The following is a 12,938-nucleotide window of genomic DNA, read 5'->3' on the forward strand; positions in this document are numbered from 1 at the left end:
ATAAAACAAATAGAAGCCTGACTACAGGAAAACAAGAAATCAGTGGACCAGAATATTTGAGGAAATCTGGAAAATTTCAAGCAGATGGGTTGATATTAATAGAGAGATTCACAATTCAAGACACAAGAGGTAAGAACAATCTTTACTGAGGGAGCCCTGGAGGCAATGAAATCTGAGCTAATTGCACGAAGGACAGGTGGGATACAGGGCAATTATGAGTGTAATTAATTAAAGAACTCTATCAGGAATAAGTGGGCCAGTTAGGATTTCACCCTTCTATTACCCTTTCTCCTCCCTTCTAATACGAAATGGCAGTTTTTAGTCCCCAGATAAAAAATATCTGAACTGCCCTCTGTAGAAAGGATTTGGAGCCATAGAGATAGACTCAACAAATTTCAAAAGAATGAAATTATTCAGAGTATGTTCTCTAACCACAAAATTAAGCTAGAATTAATTTTATTTTAAAAAATGTTTTATTAAAAAAAGAAGATAACCAGAAAAATCTCAAACTCCAAACTACAAAATATTAGACAACATATTTCTTACTATTCCAGGGTCAAAGAGGAACTCAAAAGGCAAATTGGAGACTATTTTAAATGGAAAGTTAATGAAGTTATAAAATGTTTAAAAATGTGGAATACAGCTAAAGCAACGTTTTGAGAGAAATTTATAGGCTTAATTTTATACATTAGAAAAAAAGTAAAGACTAAAAATTAATCTAAGCATTCGTCACAAAATTTGAAAGTCAAATCAAATCCAAAGGATGTACAAGAAAATAAATATGAAAGATAAGAGAAGAAATAAATGAAATATAATATATATATAAATAATAGAGAATATAAACAAAACTAAAAGTTTGTTCTTTGAAAATACCATTTGAAAAAGCACTAGGAAGAATATTCAAGAAAAAAATTAAAATGATACTAATTAGCATTAAGGATGAGAAAGAGATACAAATAATTTCAATATAACATCATAGAACTATAGCATGACCAATTTTAAAATACTAAATTTTATCATTTGGGTGAAACAGAAAACTTCATTGAGTAATAAACAGGTGAGAGAAAAATAAATATAAAATCTGACTACTTTAGCACTTGTTTAAAAATTGAATCCATAATTTGAGATCTTCCATCACGAAAATTCAGGACTACATCTCCTGTCCAGGGAATTTTTCCAATAATGCAAATCTTACCCAAACTTATTCCAAGAATAGAAAAAAATAGGGAGTGAGTCCTAATTTTTTTATAAGGCTAGCATAATTTTGATTCCAAATATTTGACAAGCATCATTCAAGAAAAAAAAGTTATATTGTTGGCCATTTTTTTCTCAGGAACTTGAATGCAAAAATGTGGCTATATACTAAAACTAATACATTGAGGTAATTAATAAAATTCACCACATTAGTAAAAAAGAGAGGAAACATAATTAGATAATTTTAATAGATGTGCAAAAGGCAAAAAATGTATTTTTGACAATATTTAACACCTATTTATGATTTAAAAAAACACTTAGAAAATTAGAAATAGAAGAAATTTTCTGAAATCTGAAACAACATGAAAAAGTATAGTTCCAAAAAACTTATAGCAAACATTGTACACAATGGTGAAATATTGACATCTTTTCCCCAGAAGCTGGAAAAAGTAAGTGAATGACCATTATCATCACTTCTTACTGTGTTTCATAAGCCAAGGAAAATAAACAGAATCATGATATGGATAAAATTGTAACTATCAATATTTACAGATAATATGATTATTCAGATAGATAACCCAAAGCAGTCTATAAACTTTTAGAATTAATGAATGAATTAGCAAGTTCACTGCATACAGATCAATATAAAAAATGAAATACAATTCTACATACCAGCACCAAATAGTTAGAAAATGAAATTAATAAGTTACCATAAAAAATATTCAATTCCTGCTAACAAATTTAACACAAATTCTGAAAGACTCTTAAACAAAAAACTATAAAATATTGTTGAGAGGAATTGAAGAGCATCAATAAATGGAGAGATGTACCATATTCATGGATCCAAGCCACAATATTTGTGAGGATGTTAATTTTCTCTAAATTAAACTATAAATTAAATGCAATCTTAATAAAGAATTCTAGCAGGAAATTTTATAGAAATTGACAAGTTGAATTTTAAGTTTTAAAAATACAAAGAGCCAAGAATAGTTAGGGCAAACTTGAAGAAGAACAAAGTTGAAAGATCTATACTAACAGATCTTGAAAGCTATTTATGAAATAATAATTATAATATATAAATATATATTTACATGTCATATAAAATGTATATATAATATATATTGTAATTTGTATTATTTATAAAATTTATATTATATAAAAATATTTCTCTCTCTCTCTATATATATATACCTACATACATAAATCTGCCCCTGGTTTTTGACTCTGGTTTCTTACATACAGCTCTTAAATCCCTTGGAATTTCCTTAGTGATAGAATCATCTTTTGTTCTAACGAGGTAACTCTTGGCAGGCTCCTAGATGGTGGCTGGTCGCCAGAAAGATCTAGCATGATTAGAAGGTGGTACTTTCGGCCCCACCCTCCATTCTCTAGAGAGGAGAGAGGGACTGGAAAGTGAATTAATAATTGATCTTGCTTAACTGATGAAGCCTCCATAAAAATCCCAAAAGTACAGCGTTTGGGGAGATTCCAGGTTCTTGAACACAACCACACGCAAGGAGGGTGGTGCACTCCAACTCCACAGCACAGAAGCCCCTGTGCTCAGGACACTTCCAGATCTAACCCTATGTACTACTTCATCTGACTGTTCATTGGTACCCTTCAAAATATCCTTTGTGATAAATAAGCAGTAAGAAGTGAACTGTTTTCCTGGATTCTGTGAGCTGCTCTAGCAAATCGTTGGACTTGAGGAGGGGCTTGTGGGAACCTACCATTTGTAGCCAAGTACGACAGAAGTTGTGGGTCACCTGGGACACACTACTTGCAATTGGTGTCTGAAGTAGAGGGCAGTCTTCTGGGACTCAGCCCTTAACCTGTGGGGTCTGCACTAACTCTCGCTAGTGTCAGAATTGAATTGAACTGTAGGACACACAGTTGATGTTGGAGAATTGGTTAGTGCGGGAAGAAACCCACACATCTGGTCACAGAAGTGTTCTGTGTGAGCAGGTAAGGGAAAACAGTGAATTTTTCCCATGCACTATTATAAAACTAAGTTTATTAAAACAGTGTGTTATTGGCATTAAGGCATTATTGGAATTAAGGATAGATGAACTGACTAATAGAAACAACTGGAGAGAGAACGAGAGAGAGTAGAAACAGAGCCTCACATACTTCATCCCCTGAATACAACAAAGTGTACATTTTAGTATAATATTTTGTACTAAATTTTTATGAATTATACCATATATGGTGCTGAGTCAATTAATATCCATTCTAAAAAAATGATTCTGAACATTTATCTTATACCATACACAAAATCAATTCTAAATGACTTGTTTGTCCAAACATAAAAAATAAAATAATAAAACTTTTAGAGGAAAATTTAGAATATACCTTTGTGACCTTGGAATAGGCAAGAAAATTTCTTGACAAGAACACAGGAAACACTAATCACAAAAGTCAAAATGGATAACTTTTACCTTAAATTAAAAATTAATTAAGAATGCTCAAAATTAAAAAATCTGTTCATCAAAAGTTACCATTAAAAGAGGGAAAATCAAGCCCTAGGGTAGAAGAAGATATTTGCTATATGTGCATTTAAATATTTATATCTATCTCTCTATACATACAGTGAGCTCATATACAGGATGTATATACTTAAAAACAAGGCTCCCATATCATAAAGAAAGAGACAGACATCACAATGGAAAAAAATCAATGAGCACATGTCTTGGATGTATGCTTCACAAAGGAGGTTAGCCAAATGGCCATTAAACATATGAAAGGTGCTCAGTTTCAATTGTCAAAAAATATGATTCCAGATCCAACGACCAGATAACTAAAACGAGAAAGACTGTAAACACCCAGTCTTGGCAAGGACATGAAGAAAATTGCAACTCTCATAATTGCCAGTGGGAGTGAATCACTTTGGAAAGCTATTTAGCAGTTTCTACTGAATCTAATTCCATACTCTGTGATCCTTCAATTCCAGTTCTTGGTATATATGCAACAGAAATGTGGCATATGTTTATGAAAAAGGATGAACTAGAATGTCCATAACAGAATGATTCTTAATAACCTCAAACTGGAATCTACCCACATGCCCATTGAGAGTAGAATGATGTTTTTTTTTTTTTTAACTCACACAATAGAATACTATTCAGCAATGAGAATGAAAGATGAACCATGGCACAGAATGATAATATGAATATGCACAACATGAATAGAATAAATCTCACAAACCTAACATTGAGAAAAGAAGCCATAAACCAAAGAGGGCACACTATATGCTAATTAGAAGTAAAGATAGTTGATACTCTTGGTGGAAGGGGTGGACTGTGAACTTAATAAAGTTTTCTTAGATTTTTTCTTGACTCCCATAGGTTAGACAAGAAGGCTAGAGAGGTCTGGAGTGGGAGAAACATCCTTGCATCCCTCCCCCAGGCAGGATAATGCTCTGGTAAAGTCTCCTCCACCAACCCCCATGAGGGCTTACTTAGCAACAAACCATTAATGTAAACTACCATGCTTTTGATAAATATGGCTATAAAAATCTGTACATTCTTATCTGGCTGTTTCCTTAGGTTGGATATTGTCTGGGTCTTTCCTTAGGATACATTTCTTAGAAGAAAATTCCTAGGTTAAAATGTATAATATTTAATTATCTTGATGATTATTGTTTTAAAGATTGTGATTCACACACACAGTCTTGTCTATCCCCATCACCTACCCGCTATGAGACGGGTGACCAGGCCAGCCTTCCCCCTAAGGGAGGGGACTTGTTTAATTCACCACTTACCCAGCTTTTCATAGCTACTACCCTATGATAACCATCTTTGCCTCATGTCTACACTGCTAAAAGTGCTTTTTGTTTATTCTCAGCCTCTTATAATCCCATCTTCAACTTACTCAGACATATTTGCTATACTGCAGCTTTCAATACATGACATTACTCCCTAGAAATCTAGACAAATATCCATTGTAGTTCAGTCTCTCTGTCACATGTATGTTTCTAATAAAACTTTTATTAAGATTGCTCAAATGAGTCTTTTCCCCTTAAAATTAAAAAAACATTATATCTGACCAATTTTGCCTTTTCTGATCTACAAATAAACGAAGTGTACAGAAACACAGATGAGAGACGCAAAGAGAGCCAGATTCACTTCTCAATTCTTACTGACAGCTCTTCCTGAAACCCAGCAACACCCCTGTTCATGGGTCTGTGATGCACGGCTTTACTTTATAATCAAGTAACCAATTGTTACTGGGTTTTGTATTCACCGTGAAAAAAGTCCTGACAAATAACAGCTGATTCAGAAATTGTAGTCAGGGAGCTGAAGAAATCTGAAATAGGTCCCAAGATGAAGATGAGGGCAGCAGCAAGCACTGGGAATGGAGGGCAGGATGGAGAAGATAAGGCAGAAGGTAGACCCAGGTGACTAATGGGGAGAGCTACAGGAGCTTCTGGCTTGTTCCTGAGGATATGCAAACAAGCCTTCTGACTTGTCTCAGAATTCAAAGGTCTAAAATTCTTCCACTAGAAGAGTCTGACTGGCAATCTGAGGCTCACTTTTGACCCTGACCCTACTCAAGGAGAGCATGGCAACTTCAATAAGTCATTTAGGATTTTAATTTTTCAGTTTGCTTGTCCCTAAAAATGGTTAGACCAGAAGATACCTAATACCTATTTACGGTCTTAAAATTGGCAGAATATTTGTTTTGTAACTCTGCAGTGAGTGCATGGGCTACTTTTTGTGCACTTCTTTGTCTTCATCTTGGTGCAGTGTCTTGCATTCTTTAGGTAATCATGATTGCCGTGCTCTAATTCTTTCCTGCATGCAAGTGGAAAGAAAAAAAACAAATGGAGAGAGACCTTAGACAAACACTTTGCTTTTGCTTCCTTCATTTGATGAAGTCTTTCTCAGTCCTGCCATGGAGCATGGCAGCAGTCCATACAGGGACAATATGTCTTTCACGCGGACGGGACTGAGAGAATTCCCAGCAGAGGTTCAGAACTCCACTCCAAGCTGTTGCTGTTAAGCTCTGAAGCAATGGAGGCCCTTGCTTTTGGCAACAATCAGGACTTCTTCCCAAGATACCGCCCACATTTTTCTTTGCAACCACAGACTAGAACTGTGGTTCAAAATAGAAAAGCACATTTAGAAAAATAAACTGAAATCATTGAGTGGGTTTCATTATACCGTAGAATCTCAAACCTTTTGATACAAAGACACGTTTCAATATCCCATAACGGGGAATATTTTACAGGGAAAGAATCCAGAGCAGCTTTTATATTCTCCTGTCCAAGGGTTCCGTGACCATTTCATATGGCACTATTGACTTGCTCCTAATTTGTAACTCATTGATTTGCTGATATCACAGAGAAGGTAATCAGCAGCTGGGAGAAAGAGTTCATTGTTGATTGTATTAGTCAGCTCAGATTGCCATAACAAACTGCCACAGACTGGGTGGCTTAAACAACAAAAATTCATTTTTCTCATGGTTTTGGAGGCTGGAAGTCCAAGACCAAAGTGCCAGCAGGGTTGGTTTCTGGTGAGACCTTTCTTCCCACCTTCTCACTGTGTCTTTATATGGCTTTTCTTCTCTGTGTGCTAGGAGAGAAAGAGAGAGATCTGGGGTCTCTTCTTCTTCTTATAAGGACGTCAGTTCTGTCAGATTAGGGTTCCAAGTTTATGACCTCATTTATCCTTAATACCCTCCTTAAAGGCCCTGTCTCTAAATGTTATCACATTGGGGTTAGGGCTTCCACGTATGAATTTGGGGGAAATACAATTCAGTCCATAATACTGATATTTGATTAATTCCTTTTAAAAGCGGCTATGAAATAAAAATGGATTTTTTACATATGGATTTTTTAATACCTTTGGATATAACATATCAAATTTTTAATTCAAAGTTATTAAATTTTGGTAACAAAATTCTAACTTTGTCAGCTATGTTCACTAATGTAAACTGCCCCTAACATTAACTAGAGCAATGCATAATTATTAAAGAAACTTGCCCCCAACAGTTCTCACATAATATCTTAGCTAAGTTGAATAGAAATAATTCTCATGACACCTTGAAGCTATATGTTTTAAGCAGGAAGAAGGTGATTTAGCATCTGATTCCTTGAGACTAGTGGAAAGTAACAGTGGATAACTTGATACTGGGAAATAACATTTTAAAAATATTTATTTAAAATTACTGAATGTATGTTCATGTGTGTGTGTGTGGCCATTTAGTGTAGGGACCAAAAAACCGTGAAAAAACTTTAGAAATTGTTTTTCCTAATCATTGTCTTGGAAAAAATATCAAGTGAAGATCACATTTTGGTTTAAGATCCTCAGTTTATGCAGCTGGAAATCTGTGAAATATATTTGAAAAAACAAATTCCAACAGAAATTAAAAGCAGTAAGGATATTATTTGTCTTTCTTGAAAAACATCAATTATACAAAACAACCATTGTCTCAGCATGCTAGAGAAATAGGCATTTTATATCAAACTAAATTGGTAAAACCACCACTGCTCTGGAACTACTGTTTCAAGCTATGGATCAATACTGTTGACTACTAAAAAAATTCCCGAAGTCCAGTTTTATCATTATCATAAACAGAAAACCACATAATTGATGCTTTATATTTGAAGTTTTGATATTTTTGATGCAGGTATCGTAGCACCTGTTAAATATTTCTTGAGTAACTTTAGATTATTTCTGATTCAAATTTTCTCTTGGTAAATCAACTATTAATTTATACTACTTGAGAATTGATCTAAATTAAAATCATTTTATTTCATCCATCAATGCTCAGTAGGAACCACACTTAATGTCTTCCAACCAAATTGTACTCATCTTTTTGCTATGACAACTTCCAGAAGATTTGAATTCCTGAGCACTGTGTGGGGAAATGTTTCAGATGGTAACACTGATTATATGCTAAGGGAAGTGGGTGTAGGAGGTATTAGAAAATGGAAAAAAATGGTTTTATAGCTGCAATATTCTCATACTTTGTTGCTACACTCTCTTCAGTGAAATGGCTTCTTCTTTTGTGCTGAACTATTCAATTATTTTGAGTGATTTGTACTCAAATTCATGATAAAATGAGGTTGTCATCACTATGAAATTCCAGCCTGGAAATTGGAAGAAATATCTGTTGAATTTACAGAACTGGGATTCAGGTGGCAATTGGGGCCTTTCAGAAAATTTTGTTGGTCAGCAAAGCAGGGCTCAGTTTAGAGAAAATACAGTTTGGGATAAATAAACCTCTTTCATAAGCAACCTCAGATGGCTGGTTCTAGCACCAAGCTCACTATGGAAATTTTCAAGACTGCAAATAATGCTGTGTTAAATTTAAATCACATATGCATCCTGTTTTTTATCCTTTAACATGATTTGTGATCTAAGAGGCATGGTTGCAGATAGATGTCAATTTAATGAGGCAGTTATACTTCAGTTAGGACTTTGTTCCTTTGTTCCTTTTGGCACAGATGCTGACCCAACCTGGTGAAACATTATAATTTTGGTTGTTTCACAAAAACATTATATAGAATGGAAGAATGTTGGTGCTGGTGCCTATCTGCTGTTTGGACACTTCTTTATTTCATTTATATTCTTATTTTTTCTCTCTTCCTCAGTCATTCTAATATAAAGTTTATTTTGATCACATTAACTTTCAAATACCTTATAATCATACATGTTGCCTAAGAAACATATAATGAACAGTTCTCATTGTTTTGATATCATCCACATTCAATCCATTGTCTAGAATCACAGATCTTTTTACAAATCCATGACAGAGAAGCCATTGTATCCCACTGTTATGTCCCTCTTCCAAAAGAGGATAGGACTTCAAATGGAGGGATGGGGTGCAGCGTTACTTCTTCTAACACACTAACTGCCGGGCACCTTCTGAATTCCATGGTTTTTCTGGCCTATACACTGTGCCTGTAATAGCTTTCTTCTCTTTTTTGCACTTTATCCCAACAGGCTTTTATCCCATGCCTGCAACTAGACTATAAATATCAATTCAGTACTGAGGACTCCCTAAATTCTATTTTTATGTGTTTATTTATTAACTGTCCACTCCAATAGCATCTAATCTACATCAGGCTGTGGACTTTGTCGATTTTGTTTATTGCTGTATTTCTAAAATATAGAAGAGTGCCTGGTGAGTAAGAAACATTTAGTAAATATTCTTTGAATTAATTATTTCATTACTATTTTTCTTTTTGATGAGTATTTTAAGAGACATTCCTATGTTTTTTAGAATTTCTTCCAAATTCCAAGGAAAAAACATTTAAGACGATTACTTTTCACAAAAGATAATTGTCTTCATAAATACAACCACAGTTCCTAACAGTTCTCTCTGCTTTTTTTCCTAAAATAACCCCTTCTTTACGTATTCCACAAAAATCTACACCCACCTGACCCACAGAAAGTGTTTGTTGAAAGCAAGCAGTCCAGAGTTTCAATCTTAACTCAGTCATAGAGTAGCTGTGTAGATTTTGTAAGTCTCTGAACATCTGTGAACCTCAGTTTTGTAATCAGACATAATTCTTAACTTGCAGATATGGTGTAAGAATTAAAGATAGTATACATAAAGCCAAGATCATAGAACCTGGACATGTGTCAGGGGCTCCAAAAAGAAAGATAATTATTTCCATTCAGTTTATTATTATTGGAAAATATTTAAATGCTCTTGATAAGAACAAAATTTAACTAATTTTTCTTAATTACCTACAGAGTTCAAGGCATTTTGTTAGGCTCTGTAATGTTGCTGTTTACTTTTGCTTCTGAAAAGCAGCTAGATTTGAATTCAATCTGATTTGATGGAGGGGGTCAGTCATGTGGGGGCTGGTTTCCCTCTCATTTTTAAGTATGGGACTTCATGGGTCTCAACTGAAGTGGTGGCATTTACCAGGATTCCTCCTTCATGTGGAGCCTTGAATCCTAATCTCTGTCCCCCTTTGCCCTACAATTGATGGAAGCTCCCAGCTCAGTTTCTCAGCATCCAGACCCCCACTTGTGAGTTAGCAAATGCCTCAAAGGGAAAGCTCTGCTGATTGTTGGGCTTACATCTAAGTGTCCCATCTCTTCATCTCCAATCCCTTAAATTCTGGCTGCCTTGATTTTTTCTCCAATGCTTCAGATTAATTTGGGACAAAACAATTTTCCCCCAGCTTTTCTTGTTGCTCCCAATGGGAGAGTTAATCTGAGATAATTTATCTACAAATACCAGAAGGAAAATCTATAATATTGATGTTTACAAATGATATATTATTCATCAATTTTTCTCAAAATCATATTTTTTTGTTACTACCATGTCACATTTAATGTTTGTAAATTAGTAAGTTTCACGAAACATAGTATGAGACCCACAGACATAGACTATGCAGTTTAATTTCTGTTTGAGTAATGATGGTCACCAAGCGTCATCAAAGTGCTAAAATCTTCTCTACTGTCTTGCTATCATTGAGCTTCAATGTCAACATTTTTAAAATACTTCATATTTTATACAGGTTGTTAAAAATGGGGTGGCATATCACAAGTGAATCAAGGAAGATTTGGGATAACATTGACCAGGTGGCCTCTGATGACTGCTGAGGAACAAGAACCATTTCTCCTTCAAGACTGGGATGGAAACGCATCTCGTGCACAGACAACTTGCAGTGCAGATTTTCCTGAACCACTTTGTTTACTTAACATGGCTGACTGGCTGTGAGGGCCTGGGTGTCAGACTACATTAGCATGCACGTACATGTAAAATTAATCAACAGACCTAGCAACGCGCAGCATAGTCCCCTTAGAGCCTGGGGTTAAATATCTGTCTGGAGTGATGTTTCCTAAAAAGCTGTATGTAATGGCCTGAAGAGCTCAGAGTAGGCACTTAGTGGGAAAGGAAGGGCAAGACAGACACTTGAGGGGAGGTGCTGGGTTGCAGTGGACTGACAATCTCACCATCATACCGAAGGTTACAACCTTAGACTCCGAAAGCTTTTAAAGCTTCTTGCATCTGTGTTGCCTGACTGCCTTTAGCATTAAGCACTTATGACCACGATGCTCTGAACATATGTCTTTTTCCAGAGTTTCTTTAACGTGGATGAAAATGTTTGCATCTTTCTGAAATATCCATCCCATATGTCACAGCTTTAACTTTGTTGGATTGGGCTGAACTGTTTGTTTTTTCCAAGTTTTGCCATTGTAAAGTTGAACAAGTAAGGTTTAGATACATTTTGCAGTGGTTTAAAACAACAGCGAGTTTTCTTCCTAATATTTGACAAAGTTCGTGATGAGTTAGAAAGCAGCATGGGATAATTGAAAGACCATGACCTTTGGATTCAAATCTGGGCTCTACTATGTATTAGCTGTGTGAATCATCCAGCATCCTTGTCCATTGAACCACACCATGCCATCTCCTGAAGAACAGCATCTCTAAGTCTATAGTTGGGATTATATGGATCCTGTTTTATTCGGAAGGTGCTCTATAAGATTAGGTACTCTGGAACCAGTTCAAGAAATCAATCTTATTCGGTTGCTACCGTGACTAATAGTCCTAAAGAAACTGATTTGTGTTCTGACACTCCACAAGTATCCAAATAATTAACAATGAGGGAGGGAAACTTTAAAAGTGGCAGAATAACTCCTTCCATTTAGCAATGTGAATGCTGCTTGGAAAATATAGCAAAATGATAATAAACTCATCCAAAGACGATATATTTAGAATAGAGAAGATTTAGAGACATGCGTGGGAGAGATTTCCTGGGGTGAACAGACGCATCACCAAGCATCAGTCATTTGGAAGTGAGTAATAGTCAGCTGTCATTGAGTTGAATAGCAGGGTTTCTTGGTCAATGCAATATTTGCACTGAATGTTTGAAGGTGCTCTATTAGTAAAATAAGAAAGAAAGTGATTAGGTTTTTATACAAGTTTCCCAAAATTAGTCTCATTAAATAATGGACTTTTTTTTTTTTTTTAACTTAAAATGAACTCAATTTATATATGAGATCTGACAGAATCTTGCTCTGGGAAATGAATGGACCTGCAGTCATGAGCTTTGAATTTTAGCAATATTCTGCTCCTATCACCTGTGACTTTGGGCGTGTTAATTAAACTCCCAGAATATCAGTTGCCTCATCTTTAAAATGAGAATTATAAAAAAGATTAACTTCTCAAAACAACTTCTTGTTCAAAGAATGGATGAGAGACAGTGCAGTATTTAGACTATTTGCTGGCTTTGTGGTGAAGCAGCTAACTGGAATTTGGGGAGAGAGCCACAGTCAGGCCCTATGGTAGATCTCAGGAATAAAGGTGAACAGTGCAGATTTGTGCCTGTGCAAGGCAGAATAATGCCCCCAAAGATGTCCATGTCTTAATCCCCAGATTTTGTGAATATGCTACCTTACATGAGACTGTACAGATGTGATTAAATTAGGACCTTGAGATGGGGAGATTATTTTGAATATCCAGATGGGCCTATGGTAATTGCAAGCATTCTTAAAAGTGGAAAAGGGAGGCAGAAGAAGTAGTCAGAGTGATGTGACATGAGAAGGACTTGACCTGCCATTGCAGGCTGTGTAGATGGAGGAAGAAGACAACATAAGAATGTGGGTGACCTCCAGAAACTCGAAGATGCAAGGAAATGGATTTTCTCCTATAAAGATTCCAGAAAGGAATATAGACCAGCCATCACCTTGATTTTACTCCAGTAAGACTGTGTCACATTTCTGACCTAGAAAACTGTAAGTTAATAAATTTGGTTGTGTTAAGCCACTAAGTTTGTGACA

The 12,938-nt window shown here is 35.4% G+C and overlaps 1 long non-coding RNA gene across 1 annotated transcript in view; it reads left to right on the forward strand.

The window, feature by feature from the left end:
• LOC131421002 (uncharacterized) overlaps positions 1-12,105 on the forward strand; it is a 42,707-nt gene extending 30,602 nt beyond the window's left edge. Inside the window, exon 4 of the long non-coding RNA XR_009223730.1 lies at positions 10,673-12,105. This is a non-coding gene — a long non-coding RNA (uncharacterized LOC131421002). The remainder of the gene's footprint in view (positions 1-10,672) is intronic.
• Positions 12,106-12,938: the final 833 nt, after the last annotated feature.

This window comes from Diceros bicornis, chromosome 24 (genome assembly GCF_020826845.1).
Source record: "Diceros bicornis minor isolate mBicDic1 chromosome 24, mDicBic1.mat.cur, whole genome shotgun sequence".
Classification (NCBI taxonomy): domain Eukaryota; kingdom Metazoa; phylum Chordata; class Mammalia; order Perissodactyla; family Rhinocerotidae; genus Diceros; species Diceros bicornis.